At 49.7% G+C, this 27475-nt stretch overlaps 1 long non-coding RNA gene across 1 annotated transcript in view; it reads left to right on the top strand.

Moving 5' to 3' along the window:
* Nucleotides 1-14128, top strand: part of LOC142931187 (uncharacterized) — a 32035-nt gene extending 17907 nt beyond the window's left edge. The window contains exon 2 of the long non-coding RNA XR_012947171.1: nt 7863-14128. This is a non-coding gene — a long non-coding RNA (uncharacterized LOC142931187). The remainder of the gene's footprint in view (nt 1-7862) is intronic.
* Nucleotides 14129-27475: the final 13347 nt, after the last annotated feature.

The raw sequence follows: 27475 nt of genomic DNA, 5'->3' as shown, positions 1-27475 counted from the left end.
TGTAGTATTTAGAGACATGTCTTTGTGTTATTGATGGCTAGATCTGTAGTAGAGACGGATCTTCTTGTCATTGACGGATAGATCTGTAGTATTTAGAGACATATCTTCTTGTTATTGACGGTAGCTCTGTAGTATTTAGAGACATGTCTTCGTGTTATTGATGGCTAGATCTGTAGTATTTAGAGACATGTCTTCGTGTTATTGACGGCTAGATCTGTAGTATTTAGAGACGGGTCTTCTTGTTATTGATGGCTAGATCTGTAGTATTTAGAGACATGTCTTCTTGTTATTGACGGCTAGATCTGTAGTATTTAGAGACATGTCTTTGTGTTATTGATGGCTAGATCTGTAGTATTTAGATACAGGTCTTCTTGTTATTGATGGTGAGATCTGTAGGATTTAGAGACAGGTATTCTTGTTATTGATGGCTAGATCTGTAGTATTTAGAGACGGGTATTCTTGTTATTGACGGCTAGATCTGTAGTATTTAGAGACATGTCTTCGTGTTATTGATGGCTAGATCTGTAGTATTTAGAGACTGGTATTCTTGTTGTTGGCGAGATCTGTAGGATTTAGAGACAGGTATTCTTGCTATTGATGGATAGATCTGTAGTATTTAGAGACGGGTATTCTTGTTATTGACGGCTAGATCTGTAGTATTTAGAGACATGTCTTTGTGTTATTGATGGCTAGATCTGTAGTATTTAGAGACTGGTATTCTTGTTATTGATGGCGAGATCTGTAGTATTTAGAGACGGGTATTCTTGCTATTGATGGCTAGATCTGTAGTATTTAGAGACAGGTCTTCGTGTTATTAATGGATATATCTATAGTATTTAGAGACGGGTATTCTTGTTATTGACGGCTAGATCTGTAGTATTTAGAGACATGTCTTCGTGTTATTGATGGATATATCTATAGTATTTAGAGACGGGTATTCTTGTTATTGACGGCTAGATCTGTAGTAAATAGAGACATGTCTTCGTGTTATTGATGGCCAGATCTGTAGTATTTAGAGACATGTCTTCGCGTTATTGATGGCTAGTTCTGTAGTATTTACCGACAGGTCTTGTTATTGATGGATATATCTATAGTATTTAGAGATGGGTATTCTTGTTATTGATAGCTAGATCTGTAGTATTTAGAGACATGTATTTGCGTTATTGATGGATAGATCTGTAGTATTTAGAGACGGGTCTTGTTATTGACAGCTAGATCTGTAGTATTTACATACAGGTATTCTTGTTATTGACGGCTATATCTGTAGTATTTAGATACAGATCTTCGTGTTATTGATGGCTAGATCTGTAGTATTTAGAGACAGGTCTTCGTGTTATTGATGGCTAGATCTGTAGTATTTAGAGACAGGTATTCTTGTTATTGACGGCTAGATCTGTAGTATTTAGAGACGGGTCTTCTTGTTATTGATGGCTAGATCTGTAGTATTTAGAGACATGTCTTTGTGTTATTGATGGCTAGATCTGTAGTATTTAGAGACATGTCTTCGTGTCATTGATGGCTAGATCTGTAGTATTTAGAGACAGGTATTCTTGTTATTGATGGCTAGATCTGTAGTATTTAGAGACAGGTCTTCGTGTTATTGACGGCTAGATCTGTAGTATTTAGAGACGGGTATTCTTGTTATTGACGGCTAGATCTGTAGTAAATAGAGACATGTCTTCGTGTTATTGATGGCCAGATCTGTAGTATTTAGAGACATGTCTTCGCGTTATTGATGGCTAGTTCTGTAGTATTTACCGACAGGTCTTGTTATTGATGGATATATCTATAGTATTTAGAGATGGGTATTCTTGTTATTGATAGCTAGATCTGTAGTATTTAGAGACATGTCTTTGCGTTATTGATGGATAGATCTGTAGTATTTAGAGACGGGTCTTGTTATTGACAGCTAGATCTGTAGTATTTACATACAGGTATTCTTGTTATTGACGGCTATATCTGTAGTATTTAGATACAGATCTTCGTGTTATTGATGGCTAGATCTGTAGTATTTAGAGACAGGTCTTCGTGTTATTGATGGCTAGATCTGTAGTATTTAGAGACAGGTATTCTTGTTATTGATGGCTAGATCTGTAGTATTTAGAGACATGTCTTTGTGTTATTGATGGCTAGATCTGTAGTATTTAGAGACATGTCTTCGTGTCATTGATGGCTAGATCTGTAGTATTTCGAGACAGGTATTCTTGTTATTGACGGCTAGATCTGTAGTATTTAGAGATGGGTATTCTTGTTATTGATGGCTAGATCTGTAGTATTTACAGACAGGTCTTCTTGTTATTGATGGCTAGATCTGTAGTGTTTAGAGACAGGTATTCTTGTTATTGACGGCTAGATCTGTAGTATTTAGAGACATGTCTTTGTGTTTTTGACGGCTAGATCTGTAGTATTTAGAGACACGTCTTCGTGTTATTGACGGCTAGATCTGTAGTATTTAGAGACAGGTATTCTTATTATTGATGGCGAGATCTGTAGGATTTAGAGGCAGGTATTCTTGTTATTGATGGCGAGATATGTAGTATTTAGAGACATGTCTTCGTGTTATTGACGGCTAGATCTGTAGTATTTAGAGACGGGTCTTCTTGTTATTGATGGCTAGATCTGTAGTATTTAGAGACGGGTATTGTTATTGACGGCTAGATCTGTATTATTTAGAGACATGTCTTCGTGTCATTGACGGCTAGATCTGTAGTATTTAGAGACAGGTATTCTTGTTATTGATGGCTAGATCTGTAGTATTTAGAGACAGGTCTTCGTGTTATTGATGGCTAGATCTGTAGTATTTAGAGACATGTCTTTGTGTTATTGACGGCTAGATCTGTAGTATTTAGAGACAGGTCTTCTTGTTATTGATGGATATATCTGTAGTATTTAGAGACGGGTATGCTTGTTATTGATGGCTAGATCTGTAGTATTTAGAGACATGTCTTCGTGTTATTGATGGCTAGATCTGTAGTATTTAGAGACATGTCTTTGTGTTATTGATGGCTAGATCTGTAGTATTTAGAGACATGTCTTCGTGTTATTGATGGCTAGATCTGTAGTATTTACCGACAGGTCTTCTTGTTATTGATGGATATATCTGTAGTATTTAGAGACGGGTATTCTTGTTATTGATGGCTAGATTTGTAGTATTTAGAGACAGGTATTCGTGTTATTGATGGCTAGATCTGTAGTATTTAGATACATGTCTTCGTGTTATTGACGGCTAGATCTGTAGTATTTAGAGCCATGTCTTCGTGTTATTGACGGCTAGATCTGTAGTATTTAGAGATGGGTAGTCTTCTTCTGTTGTATTTAGGGACAGGTCTTCGTGTTATTGAGGACGAGATCTGTAGTATTTAGAGACATGTCTTCGTGTTATTGACGGCTAGATCTGTAGTATTTAGAGACGGGTATTCTTGTTATTGATGGCTAGATTCGTAGTATTTATAGACAGGTATTCGTGTTATTGATGGCTAGATCTGTAGTATTTAGAGACGGGTCTTCTTGTTATTGATGGCTAGATCTGTAGTATTTAGATACATGTCTTCGTGTTATTGACGGCTAGATCTGTAGTATTTAGAGACATGTCTTCGTGTTATTGACGGCTAGATCTGTAGTATTTAGAGATGGGTATTCTTCTTCTGTAGTATTTAGGGACAGGTCTTCGTGTTATTGAGGACGAGATCTGTAGTATTTAGAGACGGGTCTTCTTGTTATTGATGGCTAGATCTGTAGTATTTAGAGACATGTCTTCGTGTTATTTACGGCTAGATCTGTAGTATTTAGAGACAGGTATTCTTGTTATTGATGGCTAGATCTGTAGTATTTAGATACAGGTCTTCGTGTTACTGACGGGGCCCGCGCGCGTGGCGCTGCAACGATCGAGCTCTTTGCGTGTTCGGAGGCTGCCAGGTTTAGATTTGTTTGCACAGCTCGGTAGTAAGGGAGCGGCGGGCTTGTAGATGTGTCGGCAAGAAATTCCTTTTGTTGGTCGATGCGCGGCACGCTGGAGGTGGCATAACGCGCAGGCGAGGCAATATACGCGCGCGATGATCGCGATGAAGAAAAAGGTTTTTCAAAAGTTGATTTTGTTTGACCACAGTGAGGACCACGGTGAGAACTCCGCGTGAAAGGGACGAGTGTGACCTGGGCCATCGGTCTGGCGGTAGGGGGGGCAATGATGAGGGCGATGTTTGTTTAAGACTTGGTGGTGCGCCCACGGGTCCGACAGGCAGTGTGTGCGGTGCGGTTGACTCATCCTGAGCAGCAGCAGCAGCAGAAGCGCTGTTGCCAAAGCGTGCCATCCCGCCGTACATCGCGAGTTTGACGACGCTTGCAATTACGTCGAGCACGAACTTTTCCATTCACGATATTCGTCTGTAAATATGCTGCGGTTAAAATCGAGTTTAATCACAGCCAAGCAGCACTTGCACACGGTCACTTGTCAAAGCAATGTTACGAAACGTTCACTGAAATATATCCCGAAGCAACATTTTTTACAAAGGGCACTTGGCATACTTGGACACTGCTAAAACGGGGGGGGCGGAAACACTAATTGTAACTTATTTGCAAGGATTTAACATCAACTTTACAGCAAATGAAATCCCTGGGAAATTTACCACCGTATAGCATGGACTGACGGCTGTGGGAAGTTATCTTTATTTAAAACCTCTTAACAAATCGGCAAGCTCGTTCACTGGACTCCGCTTACTTCTGCATCACAGCAAGGATTGCATGGGTTCAATTCCCGACGCGGGTGCTTTTCTGCGTGGAGTTTGCATGCTCAGTTTAACACGTAGGCTTTTAAATTTTGATTTAAAGCTTTCGTGACTGCAGTAATTCATATTCTTAGTTTTTTCGGTAAAGTCACGTTGAAGAGAAACAACAAAATAATAAAATATATATAAACAATAAAAAATTCTCACGACGTTTCGACCATAACTCAAACGGTCGTCTTCAGGTGTGTTGGTTCGCATCACACCTGAAGACGACCGTTTGAGTTATGGTCGAAACGTCGTGAGAATTTTTAATTGTTTTATATATATATTATTATTTTGTTGTTTCTCTTCAACGTGACTTTACCGAAAAAACTAAGAATACGTAGGCTTTTGTGACCAATATCATCCGTAAAACAGGTTGTTCTGGGTTAGATCGCGAAATTGACGCCATCTAACCCAAAACAATTTTGGATTATGGAAGTTTGTATGCTCTCTCCCTGTTCTGCACGGGTTTCCTCCCAAGTTCCTCCCATAGCTAAACACACATACACCACACACCATACAATGGAACTGGCATTGGCCAAATATACCAATGCAGAAGAGTTACCGGCAAACTACTCGATTCGAATCACGCACACAGACACGGTAGCGGCAACCGCCGACGACTCTGAACACCTGGCAGGACCCTCCTGAAGAAGAGTCTTGAGACTCGGCGAGACTTTCCGGGGTGAAGGATCGGACGGCCATACTCATTTGCGATACATTGCGGTACGGTAGCAACTTGGGAGCTGTATACAAAGTTGCGGCTTGAACCGCAAATCGTAACATAAGTAAGCCTGATACTGGATGCGCGATCAGACCCTGATATCTGGCTGAGTCTTCTTGGCGTTGCGTGCGTGTATGTGGCGTTGCGTGCGTGTACGCAGGGTGTGTGCGTGTACGCGGACTGGGTGCGTGTACACTGGTTGCATGCGTGTATGTATGTGGGAACAAACAGGGGAGCAGTGGGTGGCGCAGCAGTTAGCATGCTGCGCCACGAACCTGTCGACCCCGTTCGATTTTCCGCAAATGGTTACCAACACCGGTGACGATTATCTGAACTGGTCATAGGCTTCTCCGAGGTCCACGCGGCCTCAAACGAGTACCTGGTGCGATGTGTAAACGTCGCCACTGGGGAGACAAAGGTGGCTGGGCATGGTGCTGGCCACCCACCGCCTCGTGTGCCACAGTGCCTGCCTTCATAGGTGCTACTCACTCACTCACAGCACTTTCCCTGAACAGTCCGTTGAGGCTATACGGCGGATCTTTGTCTTTGGGAACAAATATAAAACGTGGCCACTTTGTGCGTCACACCCATCGCTCGCGGCGTCAAATCCCAGCAACGCCTCATGAAAGGAACCAGCCGCTGCCAAACTTCATAATCTCTCGCGCAGGCGAAGCGTCCGCTCAAGAGGCGACACGTCTTAATCCGCTCGCACATTTTTTTCGTTAAAAAAATATTTTCCCCAAGATCCGCCACCCAGATCCGTCGCTTTGTTTACAACGGGGAGCGCCTCGGTTGTTTAGACTACCCTCCGGGCCTCCGGGACGACCGAGAGATCCGGGGGGGGTGGGTCACGCGGCCGACACCGGCTCGGATCGGTAAAAACCGCCCCTCAAGGGCACCGCAGCCGTGCCGCTTGCTTGCCGGGGGGCTGGGGGACGCCCGGATCCAGAAAACTTTCCCTCCGGAGCCGGGGTCCCAAAACAACTCCTCCACCGTGAGCGCGGCGCGTCGCCCCCCCGCAGTCGAGCCGCCGGGCCGCGGATGCGACGGCACCGCAAGGGGACCTCTGGACTCGATCGCTCAGGTTCCCGTTCTCCGCCGAGACCGGCCGCGCGAGTTTCGCGGCTCGTGTGAGACGTGTGCGGGCCTCGCTGCCGAGCGGAGACAGCGGCCCTGTGCTGGCGCGCTTTGCTCTCATAACGTGCGCTGCGGTGCTCTCAAACGGACACGCGGCTCGGGACGAGAAGGCGTTCATACAAATGAAGTCGATGCGCGGACGGAAATCTACGACGACCGCCACGTTTCCGGGACAATGCCTCAACGCCTCACGAATGTTGAGATATCTCTCTCTGGGGGATCTTGGGGCATGCAGGCAAGGGTTGTGGTTTTAGGGCCTCGCAGGTGCCTGCACACTTGTTCACAAAACAACTGTAGCTAAGGGGGGGGGGGGGGAGTGCGAGAAACACGTTGGGATAAACAATGGTACGCTCGGGTGTTTGTAAAACCAAACATTTGAGTTAGAAGGTGTTTGATGTATCCTGGCTTTCTTACGCCATCCCACGCGCTGCGCGTTCAAAACCATTTTGCAGTATCAATAGATGGACAGACGCCACTGTATGATTCAGAAATACTTGATAATTACTCAAAGGATGAAATCGTTTCTCGCTGCTCACGAACAATTATGCCCCGTTTCGCAAAAAAGCAGAGTTGACAACTCATTTCCCCCGTGCGATGATGAACGTTTCAGTGGAAAAAATCCAACGGTGAACGATTAACTGCCAAGCCGTCACGTGATTGGTCCTCCCCTCAAGTCTGGCCGAGTATTTGTGCCAGTACATTTTTCGTCAACCGTTTATAGCCCTTGGCAGGTATCGCCACGACCACCACCCGTCACCGCCGCCGCCGCCGCGGTCGGATGCCACGGTAACGAAGGCCCGCTTGACGGAGCGACCGTTGTCTCTCTCCGGCGCGCATCCTCATCGTTAGCGGCGGCGTGGAGAGTCGCGAGACAGGACGAGCGGACGATAAGTCACCCATTCCCTATGCCCGGGTCTCTCCACGTAAAACTAAAATTGCGGTGTTTCTTACGCGACCCCCCCCCCCCATCGGGTTAGTGTACGCAAACACGCTCGCGGTTTACACAGAGAGAGATGGGACCTACGGAGGAGACGTACTGAAGAGACGCCCGTCGCCCGTTCGTGTGTTTCATTTCTTTCCGGCGCAGGCCGTTCCCGACGTGCCTGTGCCACGCCCACCCGCCCGCCAGCCCGCTCTGGCGATCTGGCGGCCGAGCGAGTGGCGAGGTGCCGCTAATGCGGAACACGTGCGCCGCATTCCTACGCTTTTATCTCCAGCGTTTTGTTCTCGCTTTGCAGGTCGGCTCGCCGGCGCAGGGCGGGCGCAGGGCGGGCGCAGGAAGGCCGAGGGCTCTGGAGCGTGCGCCTCGTGCCTGGCTCCAGGAGGCTCGCAAAACGGGAGGAGTCGGGAGAATAACGTGAGCCGAGAGATTTAAAAAAAAAACCGACGGCGCGTCTGGGCAGGGAGCGCCTCTCCTGCGCACCACCACCTTGATGTAAGAGGTCCCCTCCCACGCGAGGAGTGGCGCGCCGCAACGTGTGGTCGATCCCTTCTTGGCAACGACGTCAACAAAAACCCTCAAAGGGCGCGCGGGTGACGAGTTCGGGCCCACGTTCAGCGACGGCATGAGGCCTGGCCGGATCGTGGATTTTATGGCAACATTCTTGTCGTGAACCCTCCACCACCCAACAAGACTGTCATGTTTACACAGATGTTATTTTTTATTATATTATATAATAATATATGTGTCCAATGCGTCAACCAAACACACCGCTGGCTCGAGACTTTTCACGATAGACTCAAACATCGACGTACATTCGACACAAATACAATCGCACCAACGTGACAATATTCGTGGACGGCGGGGTTTTAATGACAACGTCGGCACAATGCCACCGCGACAGCCACCGCCGCGCGTGCCGAACCCGGGCACAAACCAGGGATCGCCGCATCGGCCGTGAAAACCCACGCCGCTCCGCGGAACGATTCCATCTCCGCGGGTAAACAGGCTATTAGCGGCGAGCAAAACGGCGTCGAGCGGCATCACGGTAGAGCCGCCGCTGCGGGGATATCGCATTGCAACGGCGCGATCGGCGATCAAAGTGGCCGCGCAATTACGTTCAAACCTCGCTCGCGCATATCCCGTGTCCGAGACGCCCAACAAAACACGTCGACGTTTTTTTGGTTTGTTTGGGCGTCTCGCTGATAAGAGGCCCTCGGACGGCTGGGACAGAGTGTGGCAAATTAGATTCCGCACGCATTACCGCAGTGTCCCGGCCAAGTGCATGGCAACCGCCCGTCCCTGTTGAAGCAACGTCGCGCTCGTTGCGGCAGATACGAGGGCATTTACGCGAAATTGCATTGCCCACACCCTGCCACCCACCGCCGCATCACCGAGTGGAGCTGGTAACATCATTTGCGCATCGTAAGTTTCAATCGACACGCTCGAAAACCGTGCGCACAGGCGCAGAAGGCATGCCCGCCCCGTGCGTTATGCAAAAACCATCGGCGCTTCCTGAAGAACTGCCCTGCTGTTGTGGTCCTATTATTTTGGTGAATGTGCTTGATACCGCATGCGGCACCAAGGGGCATACGCAGGCTCGTCCTATCGGGGGGGGGGGGGGGGAAACGGCTCCGGAAATTGCCGTTCGGAATGATCCAGCTGTATCTCCCAGGAAAGCGCCGATTCGCCCGTGATAACTTGCTCGCGTATCACTCGTCGGTCGCGTCACCCCGAATTCGAGACAGTGCACACACAAAGACGACCCGCGTAGCCTTCACAGACTGTTAGAGCAAGTGCTGTTAGCGAGTAGCAGCACCTATGAAGGCCGGCAGGCTAAACGAGGGGGTGGGTGGCCAGCACCGTGCCCGGCTGCCTTTGTCTCCCTCATGGCGATATTTACACGCTGTACTAGGTACTCTCATTTGAAGCTGAGTTGACCTCGGGGAGGCCCAGGAGCGGTTTAGATAATCGTCACCGTTGTTGGCCGTAAGCGGGAATCAAACCTGGGTCGCTGGGTTCGTAGCGCCAAGCACTAACCGCCACACCACCGCTCCCACATTACAGTGCACACACACACACGAGAGTTGGACAATTTGCAAACATCCAATGTAGCTTTTCGTTGGCGTGTAAAGCTATTCCCGTGCCACACCGTACATCGCGGCGTTAACGGCTCAGGCGAAGTTGAAGTGTTCCCCCCCGCCCCGCCGCCAAGTTCCGTTTCGCTGGCACAGCGGTGGTGCAGTGGTAAGCAGCGCAACAGACTTGCAATCCAGAGGAGCCCGGGTTCGACCCTTTCAGTTATGCATCGGTTAATAACTGACTACAGTTTGGAAGCCAGGTAAGGTTGTTACAGGCATGCCATTTGGAAAGGGAGCTTTGTGCTCGAGGCTGTTACAGGAAATGTTTCAGCGCACGCCATGGTGGCTTGTTTCCCGCAACTAGCCAACCCAAGTGGGATTCTGTCCGATATCCGCTCCTGAGATATCAACTTTTAATTAGGGCTTCACAGAAGGTCGACGTTGTTATTGAGCGAGCGCGGTGGGTTTTAATGCTAAATTCAAAGCAACGGTCACCACGGGGTGGCCATGGAAACTGAGCGTTCGCTGCGACATGGTCATTAATTCATTTATACGTCTCCCGAAGAGGCGCGGCGCCAATTATAGACGGCGCTGCTTGCATGCACAGCTGCACGCCTCCCGTGTTAAACAACGTTTACAACATCGTCACCGTAGCAAGCCCCGCTTGGTTCGATGGTGCGCGCGATTCCTCGTCAAGGGAAAATACATTTAAATCGGCCGCTGCAGTCAGAGCGATTGAACGAGCGCTGAGAGACGTTGTCGGTGCTCATCTCCCATTGTAACCCAGCGGAGCCAGTGGTAGAAATTCCTCGTTCCTATGGCAGGGGCGAGTCTATCCTAGTCATAGCTGAACCACTGTTGACTTCTTCCCGGAGATTTGTACTCATTTACCGACCGTGAAAAGAAGGGCGACGGGCTGAGTCCACCGATCCCAAGCAGGGCAACGGGCTGAGTCAACTGATCCCAAGCAGGGCAACGGGCTGAGTCCACCGATCCCAAGCAGGGCAACGGGCTGAGTCAACCGATCCCAAGCAGGGCGACGGACTGAGTGAACCGATCCCAAGCAGGGCAACGGGCTGAGTCAACTGATCCCAAGCAGGGCAACGGGCTGAGTGAACCGATCCCAAGCAGGGCAACGGGCTGAGTCAACCAATCCCAAGCAGGGCAATGGGCTGAGTGAACCGATCCCAAGCAGGGCAACGGGCTGAGTCCACCGATCCCAAGCAGGGCGATGGAGTGAGTCAACCGATCCCAAGCAGGGCGACGGACTGAGTGAACCGATCCCAAGCAGGGCGACGGGCTGAGTGAACCGATCCCAAGCAGGGCGACGGGCTGAGTCAACTGATCCCAAGCAGGGCAACGGGCTGAGTCAACTGATCCCAAGCAGGGCGACGGACTGAGTGAACCGATCCCAAGCAGGGCGACGGGCTGAGTCAACCGATCCCAAGCAGGGTGACGGGCTGAGTCAACTGATCCCAAGCAGGGCAACGGGCTGAGTGAACCGATCCCAAGCAGGGCAACGGGCTGAGTGAACCGATCCCAAGCAGGGCATGAACTCTGCGCCGTTCCCACTCGCTCCACCGCCGAGCCACCCGTCCACATTAACAACAGACGAATAGAGTACAGTCTCGTACTGTGCCTAGACACGCACGGACACAATATATACAGTACGTTCCTGATAAGAGCGCAATAGCCACTGCAGCAAGGGGGGCAGTGTGGTGCAGTGGGAACACTTTATATCTCGCAGCGAGAAGCACCTGGGTGTGATTCCCGACCTCCGGCACCTTTCCACGCGGAATTTGTGTCTTCTCTAACTCCACTGTTCTGCGCGAGTTTCCACCAGGTTCAAGGTTTCTTTCTGTATTTTAAAAAAACCCACACACTCACACACAGAGCATAACCGGCAAACAACATCAATGCTGAATTCTATTTCACTGCAAATCACTCAACTGTGATCACACACAGCAGCAGGAGCAGCAGCAGCAGCAGCATCGCATTCTCCCCATCCCACCCCCGACTGCAAAAATACTCGGCAGGACACTCGTGAATAAGAGTCTGGAGGGTTCGGCGACCCTCTCACGGGCGAGCCGGCAGAGGAATCACAACGAGAATGCACGCTGACCATTATTGCATTAGGGTGCGTACGGCGCTTAAGCGGAGTTTGGTAGGCAGTGGGTGGGATTTTTTTTTTTTCCCGGGGTGCAGCTGCCGCGAGACTCTCCCGAGCGGCCGACTCTTTGAAATAGGAGCGGTCCCCCGCCGCAGAAAAAAAAAATCATGGCCTGCGTGACGCAAACGGCGTTTGACGGCGTTCAGCCATAACGCACGCAAGGGTGGCACATTCCAATAGCGGAGACGGGTGAGGCAGAGGGAGGCAGAGAGAGAGAGAGCGGTGCAACGACCGTGCGTGCCGTCGGTCGGAATTAGCGGAATTACTTTCAAAAGCGCGACGAGAAAAAAAATACCCTTAGCGGGAGACAGGTGGCTGCCCTCACCGCTCCGTTTGGAATGCCGTGTAGGGGGGCCCTGCCCATGGGGACCCCCTCCCCAGAGGGGGGGGGGGGCATCAAGGGCCTGCACACCAGGTGACTGAGCGGGGCCGACGGAGAAACTGAACCGGAACGAAGGGACCTCTTCGTGTCTTCTCCGTTTGTTTGTTTTTGGCGGTGAGCCCTTTGCAAGGCATTGTGTGTCCTGGTGGGCCATAAGCCTAAAACTATACTAAACTATTTGTATTTTACGAGGTAAGGCCCACTGAGATAAATAGCTCTTTTTCAGAAGTGACCTGGCAATCACAAATGATAGGTTAAAGAAGCAGCTTATCATCATCACCACGTGGAAATGTATAGCAGCCAAATACTCTAAACGTGTGATGTTGGTTCTAAATGTGGAGGGAAAACCCAGAGGATCTGGAGAAAATCTACACGACCACAGGGAGAGAAGAGACAAGCAAACTCCAAATAGACAGCAGGCATCAAGATCAGGATCGAACCCAGGCCTTCCTGCATGCCGGGCGAGGTAGTTAACATCTCCTAGCCATCGTGGCGCAAATCTGACGCTTCATCCGACCAAACATACCCGATGTGGACAATTTAATTCACACTTTCCAACGGAGGGTGGGCGGAGGGCCAAATGAAATGGCGACGCTTCACTGTCTGCCCGACGCGCAAGAAAATAAATGCTCGTGTAAGAAGCAACGCAGCCTCTGTGTGTTATGCCAAAGCCATCAGCAGTTCTGGTAGAACTGCATTGCGGTCCCTCCTCTTGTCTGAGGTCCCCATCACAATGCGTTAGAGCCAATGTGACCGACTGACAGGCAGCAGTGATTGTGGCGACAGACGAGTCTGGTTGACCGGTTTTGTCCACACGGGGACTCATCAGCAAGGTATATTCACCCAAGCCGACTGTTGAAAAACGTCTGCCGCCGCCGCCGCTGCTGCATTGCAGAGTGGGCCCGATGAACAGTGCATTCCTTCGACTGTGTGGGGGAAACGATATCACGAGCGCCATGCCATCTGCGGGACTGAATTAACGACAGCACTCGCTTCAAAAGCGGCGTCTCTGCAGCGTGCGTGCGGGCGGGTGTGCCTGCGTCTCCCAGTCAGTCAACCCCCACGGCATCTGGGTCTGTCCCGTGACCTCCCGCCAGCGAGCTTTTGACACTTCGCGTGGCCTCGGAGTGTACCTGGCCTGGCACAGGCGCCTTGGTGACGTCACCGCCACTTAGCGGCGGACGGTGGCTGTTGTTGTTGTGGTCTCGAATTAGCCGGGAGATTAAGTTCATCCATTGAGGCGCGTTGTTGGGTGACACTGCGTTGGTGGTGGTGCAGAAGCACAAGTAACAAAACCACTCAACAATGGCCCTTCGCAGCAGCAGTGCTGCTGATGAAGGGCCATTGCCCAAAACGTCACCTTTTGAATACTTATTTTTATATTTAAGGCCAATGTATTATTGACGAATGCGGTTTTTTTTTGTTCACCGAGACCCACAAGGCACTGCCATCGCCACGGCGACCTGGGCCACATCAAGAAAAATTTAATAACGCGATATTTTAAAAGCGTTTAAATGTAACAAAAGCCAACTGAATATGACGATAAGTTAATACAGTACAATGTGATTAAGGCCGAGTAAAAAAAGGTAAACTGCACTTAAGCTTGTAAATATATACTGTGTATATATAAATATATTATAACTTCTGGAAAGGAATGTGACTGGATTAGGCAAGAAGAGGAAATGGACAAAATGGAACAAAATCTGATCAAATGTGAACATAAACGATGATCCAATCACCAATTGTAAAGGCCATGCAAGTGGTAAGCATGCAAATTCTAACATTCCCACGAACACATGCATTTCACACTGCGAGAAGTTTAATTTCAGTGCCTCCCAGAGAGGCTCTAAAAATGTATGCAGGCCTATTAATGCTGAAGCCTAGAGTCCTGTGCGTTTGCTCATAACAGCAAAATAAACCCATCGCTCGGAGACGGAGCCAAAGTGAATTCCTGCTTAAATGAACATTGAGGCACTGGTGCTCAACTCCTATCTACAGTCCTGCAGAGCTGCTGGTGGAAATTCCACATTCCCGTGGCGGGGGGGGGGGGGGCGAGCCTATCATCAACGTTGATATATAGACCTGGGAAGGATGATGATGATGATGGGCTGAGCCAACCCCCAACTGGGATATTACCTCACAACCGAGCCGATAGCTCGAGCTCCCAGGCTCCTGGCCGTAATCGTGGCACGAGCAGTGGCAACTCACGTGACTGGCGCGCTATCCCGTTCTACCAGTTCCCTCCATCGTGGCGGTTGTTGCCATCTAAAGCATTCACGTTTAAACTAAAACAATTTTAAAACATTTTACCCACCGAGCTATGAAAGCTTTTTTTCAGCAGCGACCACGCCATCACAGATGAAAGCATCAACTTAGTGGCTTATCATTTATAGCAGCAGCCTTAATACTCTAAACGCGTGATGTCGATTGTAAATGCGGAGGGAAAAGCCGAAGGGCCTGGAGAAAAATCCACGTGACCTCGCCTGTGCCTGTGCACCAGGCGAGGTCGTTAACAACTTCTGGTCGTCGTAGCACCCCTGAGTTCACCGACTGGGTGGAGTTGGTATCGGCACGCTCGAACCGACGCTGATCGGCGCTCGTCAACGCGATGCTAAGATTTGGGGCCAAGGGGCACCCATCGGTTAACTCTCCCCCCGCCCCCCCGCCCCCCCACGTCAACCACTACCCGGGGGGGAGGGGGGAGGAGTTAACCGATGGGTGCCCCTTGGCCCAAAATCTTCCCATCGCGTTGACGAGCGCCGATCAGCGTCGACCTTTGGTCTGGCACCTTTCCCGAGGCGCCGCGCCATAATTGTATCACCCTGGCACGCTCGGCGATTCCAGACTAGTACAGCGAGTCGACAGAGTGGGCCACGGTGATCCGCGCGCGGTATCCAATTAACTTTGACGAACGTGGTCTCCGGCGTCGGGCGCGCTGCGTAGCCCCGCGCTTCTCTGACAAGGCCAAGCTGCTACTGCTGCCACTGCTGGTGCCGAGATTCGCGCAGTGTCTGAGGAGTGGACCATTCGTCCTGCGCGGCGCCAACTCACGACGCATCTGCTCCACGGTCCATTCGACGCCACGGTCGCAACGTTTTACTGTGCGCCACGGAAAAAAACTTGCATGTCGTGTTCCCCCTCCCACACCACCACTAAGTCTCCGCGATTAAAACAAAAGTCCGCCACGTCTGAAAAGCATGCAAAACATCTCGAAACGTCGTCTTAACAAAAAAAACGCCACCAAGAATGTTCCAGTTGGGTTTCGTTTCCCGTGGGCGGTGTGCGAAGACACCCGAAGCTACGCCGAGGGCCGGAGGGTTCCTGGCAAGGTGATTTGCGACTGCGTTTCTAAGAAAAATCACATTGCCAGGGATTACCACTGGCCCTCGGATGAAACCCACCGAAGGCGACCGCCGGCAAAGCGTGCCGCAGCTTCGCTCCGTCTCCTCGCGCCCGCTTATCAAACGGCTGCGGGCTTTGCAAGATCTTTACGGGAATCTTTGCGGGACGCTGCAAAGGGCCCATCATCTGCACCGTATTTTTGGACAAACCCCTCCGGGTTCAGTCCCCGGCTTTGTTGAACCGCGAGCCAGGAATCGTCACAGAATCGGAATCTTTACTTCAGACTTCAGTGTCACGGTCCTCTGTGCCGTCAGCCAGCGACATTGAACTCGCCAACGCAAAACGCGGCAGCAGGCGGCGCCCACGTGGATTATTGAACGTGCGTCGTACATTTTGTTCGTAAACTCTCAACCTCGTTTGTGTTTGTATACGCAAACGAGGTTGGGGGCGGGATGGGGGCAAATAGCCGTACCTCAGGTGATTTTTAATTGGTTGAGGTCTATCGTTTGAAGGATTGCACGAGCTTACAGAGAATGCACTGAAGTGCTTTGAGACGTCACTAACAGAAGGGACGTGTGTGTTGAACTTCTTTCGCACCGTACGTAGCCAACCGCGCTAATCGGACACCAGCCTTGCATTTTAATTTGGAGATTTTCGTTGTTGTTTTAATCTGCGCAGACATTAATTTGGCACAAAATCATCTGCACAGAAGCCATGCGGTGGCCAAAGGGGATAATAATTAAACAACCGCACGCACGCACTCGATTTACACAATGCCTGCTTAGCACTAGTGAGCTGGGTACTGTGGCACGAAACGACCCCGGAGAAGCTATTCCAATGATAACGACGGCCCTCTGTCAACCCACTGCCGGACCGAAAGTCCCCCGTGGACGACGCGAGCCGTGGGGGATTTTCGCCTGGCCGTACTTCACCACGCCGGCCGGTGTGGCTTGGTGACGGGCGCGGGGAACTCCGGTGGGGGCCGGGGGCCCGCGAATCGAACCGGCGGCGTCGGGAGTGCCACCGACCCACCGTAGCGGACGGGAGACGCGGTGCAAGGGTCGCGTTCCTCGCACGGCACGATCGTGCGATCGACGACGAAACAACGCAGTCACGAGTGAGCGACGGCGTTGGTCGTTCCGCGCGCAAGTTGTGAGAGTGTTTACCCAAAAAAGTATCACGGCAATTGCAAACGATGTGCATGTAGGTGACGACTGTCGTTACCTGCAAACACTATTCAAGTCCTCGTTTAAACATTGTTAGGAGCAACAGGTGCAATAAAATGTACACTAAAAGGTGGATCGATAGCGCTACTAACCCTGTGTGGGTCTATGGGTCTCTGCGCGAGTCTATGGGTCTCTGTGCGAGTCTATGGGTCTCTGTGCGAGTCTATGGGTCTCTGTGCAAGTCTATGGATCTGTGTGTCTATGGGTCTCTGTGCGAGTCTATGGGTCTCTGCGTGAACTCGTGTCCACGGTGAGTGATCTCCCAAGGGCACACGGCTGGTATGCACAACTCGCCGCGTCCAGAAGCCAGCAGCTGCATTCACAACCAACTTAGACGGAATTAAGAGTTGCTATTCAATTCGAGCGAAGGCGTCCCGGTCCGGTGAAGGGCTTAACCCACCTGTGAGCAGCGCTTTACGATAAGTGTTCACAGTGGCTAAGTTCTGCATCTGTCCGGGGATTATTACTTCTGCACCTGCTCAGGTGACATATTCCGCATTGTTGGTCACGTTCAAGTCTGTCTCCTTCAACCAGGTGAGGATCAACGAGACCAGCATGCGAGTCGCATTTTCCTACAGTGACCTGGGTCACAAACGACACCTAAAGCAAAAGACAAATAAAGTACATCAATGAAGCCAACAGAAATTAGAGCAAATGGAGTTTGTGTAGTTTTCCTCCTGCGTTGAAGGAGCGCAGACAGCAGTAGTTTACTGTACGGTCCATAGTGGGAGTAGCATGGCCACAGTCAAACTGCCGTGGCAATCGTCTGTAATTTTCCATTCACGGAGGAGATGCGCGCATCGGCCCGTCGATGTTGTTCCGATGCGGTCGATGGTCATCACGCCAGTTGCTTCGAGGAATGCCAAGGCCAAGGGGGAGGTGGTGCGGTGGTTTGGGTCTCGGATGAGGTAAACATCAATGGCAGCACACGACGAAAATTAAGATGCCAGATACCCACCGAGACGTCAAACATTAATCAACTCTGTCTGCGGTTGGAAGCCGTGATGGACAGGTGGTAAGTGGGAAGGACATGTGGGGATGTCAAAAGCCGCTTCATCACATACTCGTGCCACCACCTGCCGTGGCACAAGATGCCGTTCACACGCCACGTAGCTCCGATGCTCGCGGTATACCGAGACTCGTCCACACCTCGGTGTCCGCTCTCGGTAAGAGCTCGCAGAGAGACGCCGACGGGAACAAGGCGTTGGACTTCTCTTCCCCTCCCCGATGAATTTGCTAAAAAAAAAATTTCGAGAGTTAAAATTGCCTTTTGGCAACATGCAAGAGCTGTTAACGTTGTCACGGGAATTGCTCAACGGAATGTTTGCTGTGATTACTGCACACGAAATAAAAATGTCGCGAAGTGAAACGCGCGAACGCTTGAACTCTTATCGGCATTGCACTTTGTTCCAGCTCCTCCTTTGCTCCCGAGTTGGAAAAAAAAAATTCAAAGCAGAACATGCACAAGGATACGGCCGCTCCCCACCCATCATTCAAACCCCACACTGAATCTTGCCTCGATTGCATTGCAGGTACATAGCATGAACCAGACTGAATTAAATAACAAAATACGCCAAGTGTTATGCATGGTATGCTTGCTTAGCCAGGAAAGTATCACCGAGCCTCAAGACTCATTCTGAGGAGGGTCCTGCCAAGTTTTCGCCATAGTGGGGGGGGGGGGGGGCGTGGGGGGGGGACGATGTTGCCGCTTCTAATTCCAATTGAGTAATTTGCAGGTCATTTTTCAACACTGCGATCTCGTTTGGCCGATACCAGTTACATTGTGAGTTTGTTTTTAGCTATGGGGAGGAGGAATCCCATGCAAAACAGGGGGAGAAAAAAGTTTGTTGTCCTTCCCCCGCACCTCCAATTAGCACTGTTGGCTACGTACGGTGCGAAATAAGTTCCAACGTACACACATCCGTACGGAACAGAAAGGCGCCCGGGTCAGGAGTCAAACCAGGGACATTCTTGCTGCGAGACATTCTTGCCCATGTCGCCAAAATTTCGAAATGAAAAGCGGCGCCGAGGCACTCGCCTCCGAAACTAAACACATTGCAGACGAGCCTGCACCAGTCGTGGTAGCATTGGTGAAATATCCACCGAAACCAACGGGAGGAGAGGGTACGTGAAATTAAAGTCACATTTTTTTTCTCCCATTTACACCCATTAACATTATCGCCATCGAAAGAATAACAGCATTATTGCCGCACAGTGTGCGGAGAAAGAAAAGCAGGACAATAAACCGCCAACTTAGCGCTCGAGATTTGCAGGGTTCCTTGGAAGCGTCACATGCTCTGCCATGGCAGCGAAAAACATCTTTATTCATTAAAATAAATCAATCACGACGTTTCGACCACAACAGAAGATCGCTTGTGTTGCGGTCGAAACGTCCTGACTGATTTATTTTAATATAATTTCATGGTATTTCTACATACGCGACTTTACCGGAAAAAAAACCAATGAGTAATTTATGCATTCACGAAAGCTTTAATTCTTTATTAATCTTTATTCATCTTTGCTGCTCACAAAGCGCTTATTCAGATTTAATCGTGGCAGCTTCAAGTCCAGCGCTCGCGCGCGCACACACGCACGGGCACTACTCGCTTGGCGTACGCCGCCCGCGCGCACTTTTCTCCGAGCCAAACGAGGAGGGAACGGATTGCCAGGGATCGCCAGTGCACGCTCTAAGAGCCGATTTTCTTTGCGCGGTTAAGTGTCCAAGTAGGCAGAATAACAGCGGAGGGAAGCGATTCCTCGCGTGTAATATTCGCCGATGCCAAAGGAAACAAAGGCTTCTGCCGTTCAGATGAATAAATGAAACTGCGACAAAAAAAAAAGGCTAACTTGGAGGCATCGCTCCGCAGTCGTTTCCTTTCGGTCGGCAGAGCACGCGAGCGTTTAAACTCCGTGCGCAAACTCAGCCGCACATCAACACTGGATGTCATCCCTTCATTTGCGTGGAAAAAACGTGCATTCTCCGGTTTTGGGCGTCGTCATTCAAAGCTGGTAAAAGGCGCCGCCCTGCGACCGCTCGCCATCACCGCTGCCGGCGGATGAGCCTCCAGGAGGAGGGCGAACTCTCCAGGGCGTTTGGTCTACTCCTCCCCTCTCCCCAGCATTGATTCGAGCAAGCCGGACCGCTGACGAGACGTTTAAATGTCAAAAACGCTCAAGAGCGTTGCTCGCACCGAATCATCGGTCCCGAAATTATTCACTCCCAGGGAGGCCCCCCCGTCGGGCTGATTGGGGCCGTGTAAGAAACACTCGAGTTGTTTTCTTACGTGGGCGGACAGCTGTGTGAAGGAGACGCACCGCCTATGTTGTCTGATGTTTGTTCATGCACAGCTGGTTTACAAAAGCTGTGCGTGCCGAGCACGTGGGCGTACGCACGCACGCACGTACGTACGTACGTAGAACTTCTTTTGCACCGTGCGCAGCCGAACGTGCTAGCCGGAGGCGGACGGTGCAGCGCGAGCGGCTGCCAAGCCAAGAGGGCCCACCGTGCGCGCGAGGCAGCGTGGCAAGCCCGCAGGGCCAGCGTGCAACGTCGGCGAACCGGGCTCGGCCGTGGAGAGACCAATCGGAGAGCGCTCCGCGGAAATGCCCCCGGCACGGCGGCAGTTATCAGACGGCGGAAGTTTATTTTTCCCCCAGGAAAAGCCGATCGCGAGCCATGCGGCGGACTTGCCTCGGCCTGGCAGACGACGGCGGCGGCGGCGGCGGAAAAGTGTCGCGCGTTGTAAGTCACGCGTGCTCAGTAACAAAAGTTAACTTGGACGATATTCTCTTAAAACTTTATTTGGAGCTTTCGTGACTGAATAAAGGTGTCAGTTTTTGTGCCGGTTAAAAGGGTAAAAACCTATTCCTATATCTTGTTTCTGGCAAAGGAGGTCTCATAATGTTAATGCTCACCCCGAGCACCTCAATACTCTGATAGTGGCGCTGTTTTTGAGTTGTACGCCTTTTGGCGTCTTCTGGTCCAACACCAGTGGAGACTAGGCTCTAAGAAAAGCCGTCTCGGGTGTGGACCAATCAAATTCAAGGACAGTGCATATTATTATCAGAGTTGTCTTCTTTTTTGTTTGCATTTTGACTGCTTGTGTTGTGGTCATTGCAAACATGATGCCTTGAATAAAGGTGTCAGTTTTTGTGCCAGTTAAAAGGGTAAAACCTATTCCTACTCTTTGGTTCTTTCGGTAAAGTAACGTAGAAGGAAAATAAATTAATCAAATTAATCAAATTAATTTTCTTCCTACGTTACTTTACCGAAAGAACCAAAGAATATACTCTTAAACTTTTCCGCGATTATATCTACAGCACGTTAACCGAACGCCCTGCCAAAAGGGCAGCCGACCAGAGCATGTGTGTGTTACACAAGGTCTCCCTCGTAAGAAGGTCGGTGAGTGCTGTGGCTGGAGTACGTACGTATGCTGAACTTCTGTTGCACCGTACGTAGCCAACCGTGCTAATCGGAGCTGAAGTGCTCAGCTTGCTGTCAGAGTTGTCAGGTTATCCCCGAGCCAGTGGGCTAACACTTCCAATCATCGTCAATCATCATCCCTCTGGGCTCAACAACATGAACACCGCTCGGTCGGCTGGCCATCGGACAAAGACGGTCAACGCATCGCGCGGCGCTTTCAGATGCGCTTCTGCCGCCGTCTGGAACGCTCTTTCCTTCCAATATTAGGAAGTCACTGGAGCTATGCACTTTTAAATAATCCAGATTGAAAACTCATTTTCTTAGAACTGCTCTTTGTGTTTAGTTTGTTGTCCTTCTACCACACCTCCGATTAGCACGGTTGGCTACGTACGGTGCGAAAGAATTGCAACATACACACATACGTACCCTACGGAGAGCCTGGAGTCAGCCGTGGGAATGCAGAATCTCCACGCGTAGGGGGAACAGAGATCGCAGAGTGGAGATGGTCAGGAAAAGAAGACGCCAGGGTGGTTCCAACACCGTGGGAGCAGCTACAGATTAAAAAAAAAAACTTTCGAAGGAAATTGTGTACATAAATCCCAGGAATTGTCAACGGACAATTTATAATGCACACCACGAGTCTCCTCGGCAAAGCCGCGCAGCCTCCTTAAACAGTCATCGCCACAATCACACGACATTTGCTCTCGGAGGCTTATCTTCCTCCCATTTAAATTAATCAACGTGAACAATGCTCGTACATTAACCTTAGAGAAATCCTCAACCCTGTGTTCATCAATGGACTGGAGATAAACACTATTGCAAGAGGTATCGTCTTCTCCGCGTGGCTGACGTTGACACGGAGCAACGGATAAGTCTTTGAACGGGTACGCTGAGTACGGATGTGTTGGACAAGCGTGACAAGCGTCGCACGCGTGCCGTGTCTTCCTCATTGGACATGCCATGTGCTCCCACGCACAAAACCCTGTTATTAGGTTAAGACGCATCGCCCGGACTGTATTACATTTCTTTACATATTCTACCCACAGGATGAGTCCGAAAGCAGTTTTAAATTTACCAATTTGCTCGAAAACGACAGGACGTGGTCTTCTTGCACGGGTTTACAGGACGGCAAATGAGAATATGTCACGCAACAAGCTTTCTTGTGAGTGAGCAACAAACATTTATAGACGAGACGATCAAAAATTAAAACATTTCTGGTGATTGCAGTGGTGCGCGCAGGCTCAATGACCGAAAAGGCCCGACTCGTTTGCCGACAACACCGTGGACTTAAAAAAGATAACGTAAATATATAATGGGTGACGTTTCGGGCAATGTCCCTTCGCCACGGCACCCACACACACATGGCAAGAAGGAAGAGCCTTTGCTCAAAACGTCGCCTATAATTTTTCGAATCAGAATATTTACGTAGACTGCAGGAATCCGATGAGCTATGAAGCTCTTTTTTTTACAAGATGTCCAGTTGGGGCACGGGATGAGAACCTTACAACAAACAATACCAAAACATTACAGGAAGGCAAAGTACAAGGCAAACAAATCGCCCAAACACATACAAATAAAACTAAACCATCTCCGTCCAGACAAAGCCCACCGAGGCATTCAGTTATTTTTCAAAAACGACCTGGCCACAAATGATAGCCAAAGTGGCTTATCATTTGGACATTCGTCACAGAAAAATAATCTCAATAGTCTAAACGCATGTTTCTAAAGGCCAGACGGTGTTATTGGCGAATGTGTCGAGTTAATTTTGTTGTTGCGATTTCTCCGCTGGGATAAAAAACGAACCGACCCCTAAGGTAAGATACCCACGGCGCTCGGGGTGTAGCATTCAGCTCGTCGCTCCCCTGGACAACATTTGGCCACTTAAAAACGTTTCTACGCTTAAAAAAGAAATAAAAACTAAAACACATTTTCTGCCCTGCCAACCGACACTGGCAGAGAAACACGATTAGCATTTATAATTAAAAGCACTTGCGGAAATGAAAAAATAACACACTTTTTTAAAGGGGGGGGGGGGCGGGAAAAAGAATTCCACGAGTTATAAATATTGTGCAGACAACAATAATCGCCGGTGCTCGCAGCAGCGTTGAGACTCCCGAGCTCCGAGTTGCCAAGCGCATTCCCCCCGGAGCGAGCGAGGCTGCTCGTCTGCAAAGTCTGAGTGCTAAATGCAGCCGCCGCCGCCGCCGCCGCCGCCACCGCCGCATAATGGAAACCATTCGACCGGCTTTCGTGCCGTCTACTGTGCCCCGTTGCAACGAAAGCGGGGGTTTTATTTTCCTGTTTTTGCTGGAGAACCGCTGGATACTTTCCACGCCTAGAGCTGCGCGCCTTGCGGCAGGAAGGAACAGCGTGGGATCTTGCCAGAATGTTAAATAACGCGAGAAAATAAAAGTGAAAGGCAAACAGTGCTCGCTCGCTCGCTCGCACGCTCGCACGCTCGCGCGTGCACACACGTACTCTGGGGGGGGGCCCTGGCCAACAAACACTAAAGGTGGCCCTTCTCATAGTGCGTACACAAAATTGAAATCCACCGAAGGATTTATGCGGCCAATGTTGGGACTTTTATGATTGGCAACCTATATTTCCGAGTACGTTAAAAGTCAAGGGTCAAAGTTATTTCCTGCTCAGGCGACTATTGGGGCAGTTGCTCATTTACAACATCCCTCCGTTGGTTGATAAAATAGGTACCGCTTTGTGGATTGTCTCCAGCGGCTGGACAGACTCACCAACACCATCGGGATGCATATATTCCACCTCGGGATCTGCAGGGCTGTGAACGGGATATGAGCACCAACGCGCCTCGACGCTCACTCGAGCAGGAAACTTTGAATTTGACGTCTCCCCGTTTACAGCCGCGAACGAGCGGTTGCAAATCCCGCACACCTACGGCGGCAAGTCTCTCCAAAGGCCATAAGAGTTCGCGCAAAAAGCGGCTCTCGTTTTTGTCAACCCCGTAGGGGTGATGGGGCGAGTCAACCCTCCGACTAGGATAATTTGAACTCGCTCACCTCTTACCATTCCGACTTTCGAGCCCCCCCGAACCGTTGAGCCGCCGAGCCGGTTGGTCACGTATATTTACGGACACATCAAAACCGATGTCGATCAGGCCTCGGGTTGCACTGTGCTTATTTGTGATTTATAACCCACATATTGTGGGGTAAACATCACAACCCCACCCCAACACCCGCTGGTGTTTTTTTTTGTTGCATTTGTGCACCGCGGATCTGGCTGCGAGCATCTCTTAGGTCTATCTAAAGGGCGTGACATCACTTTTATTATTAATATTTTAAAAACCCCACTTTCCACGAACACTTTTATACTCATCAGCGGGCGGTTTGACACTCGGCTTTCATGTCGTCCCACCCAGGGATCGAACAGCTCACCGGGCAAGCGGCAATGACATTAAAGCTCCCCCCTCCACCCCCCCCCCCACGGGTGGATTAAATAGGCGGTAGCTTTACCCGCACAGGATAGGCACTCTGCTGGTGTCACGCACACATCTCGGGACTGTTGATTTTCTTTCAGCAGGTGTATGAACTCAAGAGACCAACGAAAGAGTCCCATCTGACAAGAGTGACCGGGGGTCACCGAAATTACTAAACAAATGGGGGGGAAAAAATCGACCGCGCCTTCACACGCGAGAGATCAAAAGCAATGCGCAAACACAAATTAACGTGAAATCGAAGTTAAATATTAAATTGTGGTTATATTTGGCGGCGTTTACACTTAAAACAAACTCACACATTTTCCATGATTAAAGAAACGAGAAAATGTAAGAATATATGATCGTCTTATGACAGCTTATTCGTGTCGATATTTTCAGGCAGTTATTCCTGCTTTAGATGTATCTGCATGAGCTTGGCAGTAATTCATTGTGGTCTAAATAATAATATTAATAAAAAATATGAAATGTCATCTAATGTTCTCCGAGTATTCTATAAGTACAGGCCAGGATTAATTAATTTGCATCCGATATACAGCACTTTCTGGATAACGAGGGCCAATTTAAATCAAGACATCCTAATTAACCTTCAAGAAATATTAACATTAACTTTTAGTGAAACTGCGTTGGCAGTGATGCACAAAAAACAAAGCACTCAACACATTCGTCAATAACACTGGCCTTCATAACAAAAAGTGTTGACTGGATGAAGTTTCGTGGCGATGGCCCTTCTTCACAGCACATGGAGGGGCCTGAGAGGTAGAGAGAGAGAGAGAGGCCAGAGAGGCAGTGTCTAGGTCAGGGGTGGGCAACCAAAATAACAAGGAGAGACTTTTTTTATTTGGTAAAAAAAACCCCTCAATATTTAGAGAGCCGCGGCGAACGAGACGGTGGTGGTCCTTAATAAATAACGACGAAGCAGTTCCTTAAAGCGTTGCAGGCTGCCGACCCCTGGTCTAGGTGGTGCCCACCTCTGGTTTACGTGCCGCTTCTACTCTTTGACGATCCGATTCCACTTCATTGAGTGCTCACATTATGGAACAAACAAGCACAAAAATAAATAAATAAATAGAAATCCTTCACGTGAACGAGTATGGCAACTTTTGAAGCACAGTGTTCCGAGTATTGCGCGGAATTCCTGCCGCACAAGGGACCGCCCGAAAGCTGGCTCCCAGAAGGCCGTTTTGCGGCGTGCGCGACCACGTGAAGCCGATGATGCAATTACCTGCGCGGGCCCCCTGCCAGATCCAAGCGGCACCACTTTGGGTCGGCCGTCGACCGAGGCCACACAGGCATCAGGCGGGGGGGGGGCCCGATAGCGCCCACGCCTTATGCCACGCGAAATTAAACACCCACTCACTGCTAACTGCGCAGTAAATTCGTAGCAACGCCCGTTGCACAAATTGGGGGGGGGGGGGAATTTAAACGCGTGGGGCAGCATATATCACCGGGCGACGTGAAAGGGCCATGCCAATGTGCCGGGTCGCTCTTCGTTAAGTAGGGAACTACTCGATTTATATAACGGCTACTCCCCGTCGACCAGAGCTTGGCCTTTCCAGCATAAACAACGCGGGCCTGGATTATACAACTCCTCGAGCCGACGAGTAAATTATCCGACGGTGCCAAGGCTGTGATTAATAGGGTCGGTTTAAAGATCTCGATGGTAGCTAGAAAACCACCTCCCCACCACGGGGATAAGATCGTCAATCTGGAAGTACTTGTGCGGTCTAACTTAATTGTGTGCAACACCACCACGGGATACCAATTAAACTTACCGCAAATATTCTCCTAAAACAAATGTTGCAAACAGTTCCTGTTGGCGCGCTTTCTTGTTTTGAAAGCACACAAAAACAAACGTCTAGTCTGGGGCACGGGATAAGTATGAAAATACAGGCACGTCATTTTACATTCAGCTTTCATAATAAGGCGATAATTGCGCTGGTGGGTATGCGATGCGTGTAGCCGGAGCGTGGCCTTGCCTGTCTCTCGTTCTTCACGGAGTCCCCGGGCAGAAGTAACCCCAAAGCTACTTTGGTCCAGAGGGCTGAAAAAACGCATCAACACTCTTTTGGCCCCGACTTCATCTGCTAAATTTAACCAGTGCGAGAATGCAGCCCTTTCGGGTTAACGTCCTGCACCCAATCAACACAATTGCTTTTCCTCTTCACATTAATGAAAGTTCAAGTCTCATCACGGTAAAGTGTGGACGATGGCGATGCTCTAGAATCGTATGATCGCGTTTGAGAAAGTCCGCCCAGTGACCAGCATGCCTGAACATTGCCACTCATCGATGATAACCTGCACCAAGAGCGGCCTCTGCTTATGGAAACCATCCTCGCCGTTGCTCGTGTGAGCAGGATGCCAACCTGGAACAACAGTTGGCGATTTCCCCGCCCCGTTCGTTTCTGAGCGGACTAACACTATAATTGTGAACACTGTTTCGTCTTCCTTCCACGGGGGAAACGTTTTATAAAACCGTGGGCTATTGTAGAAATGGCAGTGCCTCCAAACTTATATTTTTATGTCCCCCCACCCCCACCCCTCACGTTAACTTGCAAGTGAGTGTAATCAACTTCACATCGTTAGCCTGGTTCCAACAGCAGGTTGCCTCCACCTAGGGAAACACTCTTTTCCTTTGTTCGACTTTGGGTTTAAAACTAACAAAAAAACTTCGTAAAAGCTCAACGGCAATTTGTTGCCTGCGCCCAGATTAAAACAATTAAAATAATTAACGTCCGTTATTAAAAAGTATGGAGGGGAGTAACAATTGGCGCTAGCCCGCCAGTATACAGTGTTCCAAGAAGCAATACAACGGGAGCTTCTT

This window comes from Petromyzon marinus, chromosome 1 (assembly GCF_048934315.1).
Source record: "Petromyzon marinus isolate PM22_M1 ecotype Great Lakes invasive population chromosome 1, UKy_Petmar_22M1.pri1.0, whole genome shotgun sequence".
Classification (NCBI taxonomy): domain Eukaryota; kingdom Metazoa; phylum Chordata; class Hyperoartia; order Petromyzontiformes; family Petromyzontidae; genus Petromyzon; species Petromyzon marinus.
The sequence above is the reverse complement of the archived record's forward strand: the minus strand, read 5'-3'. Positions and strand labels throughout refer to the sequence as shown.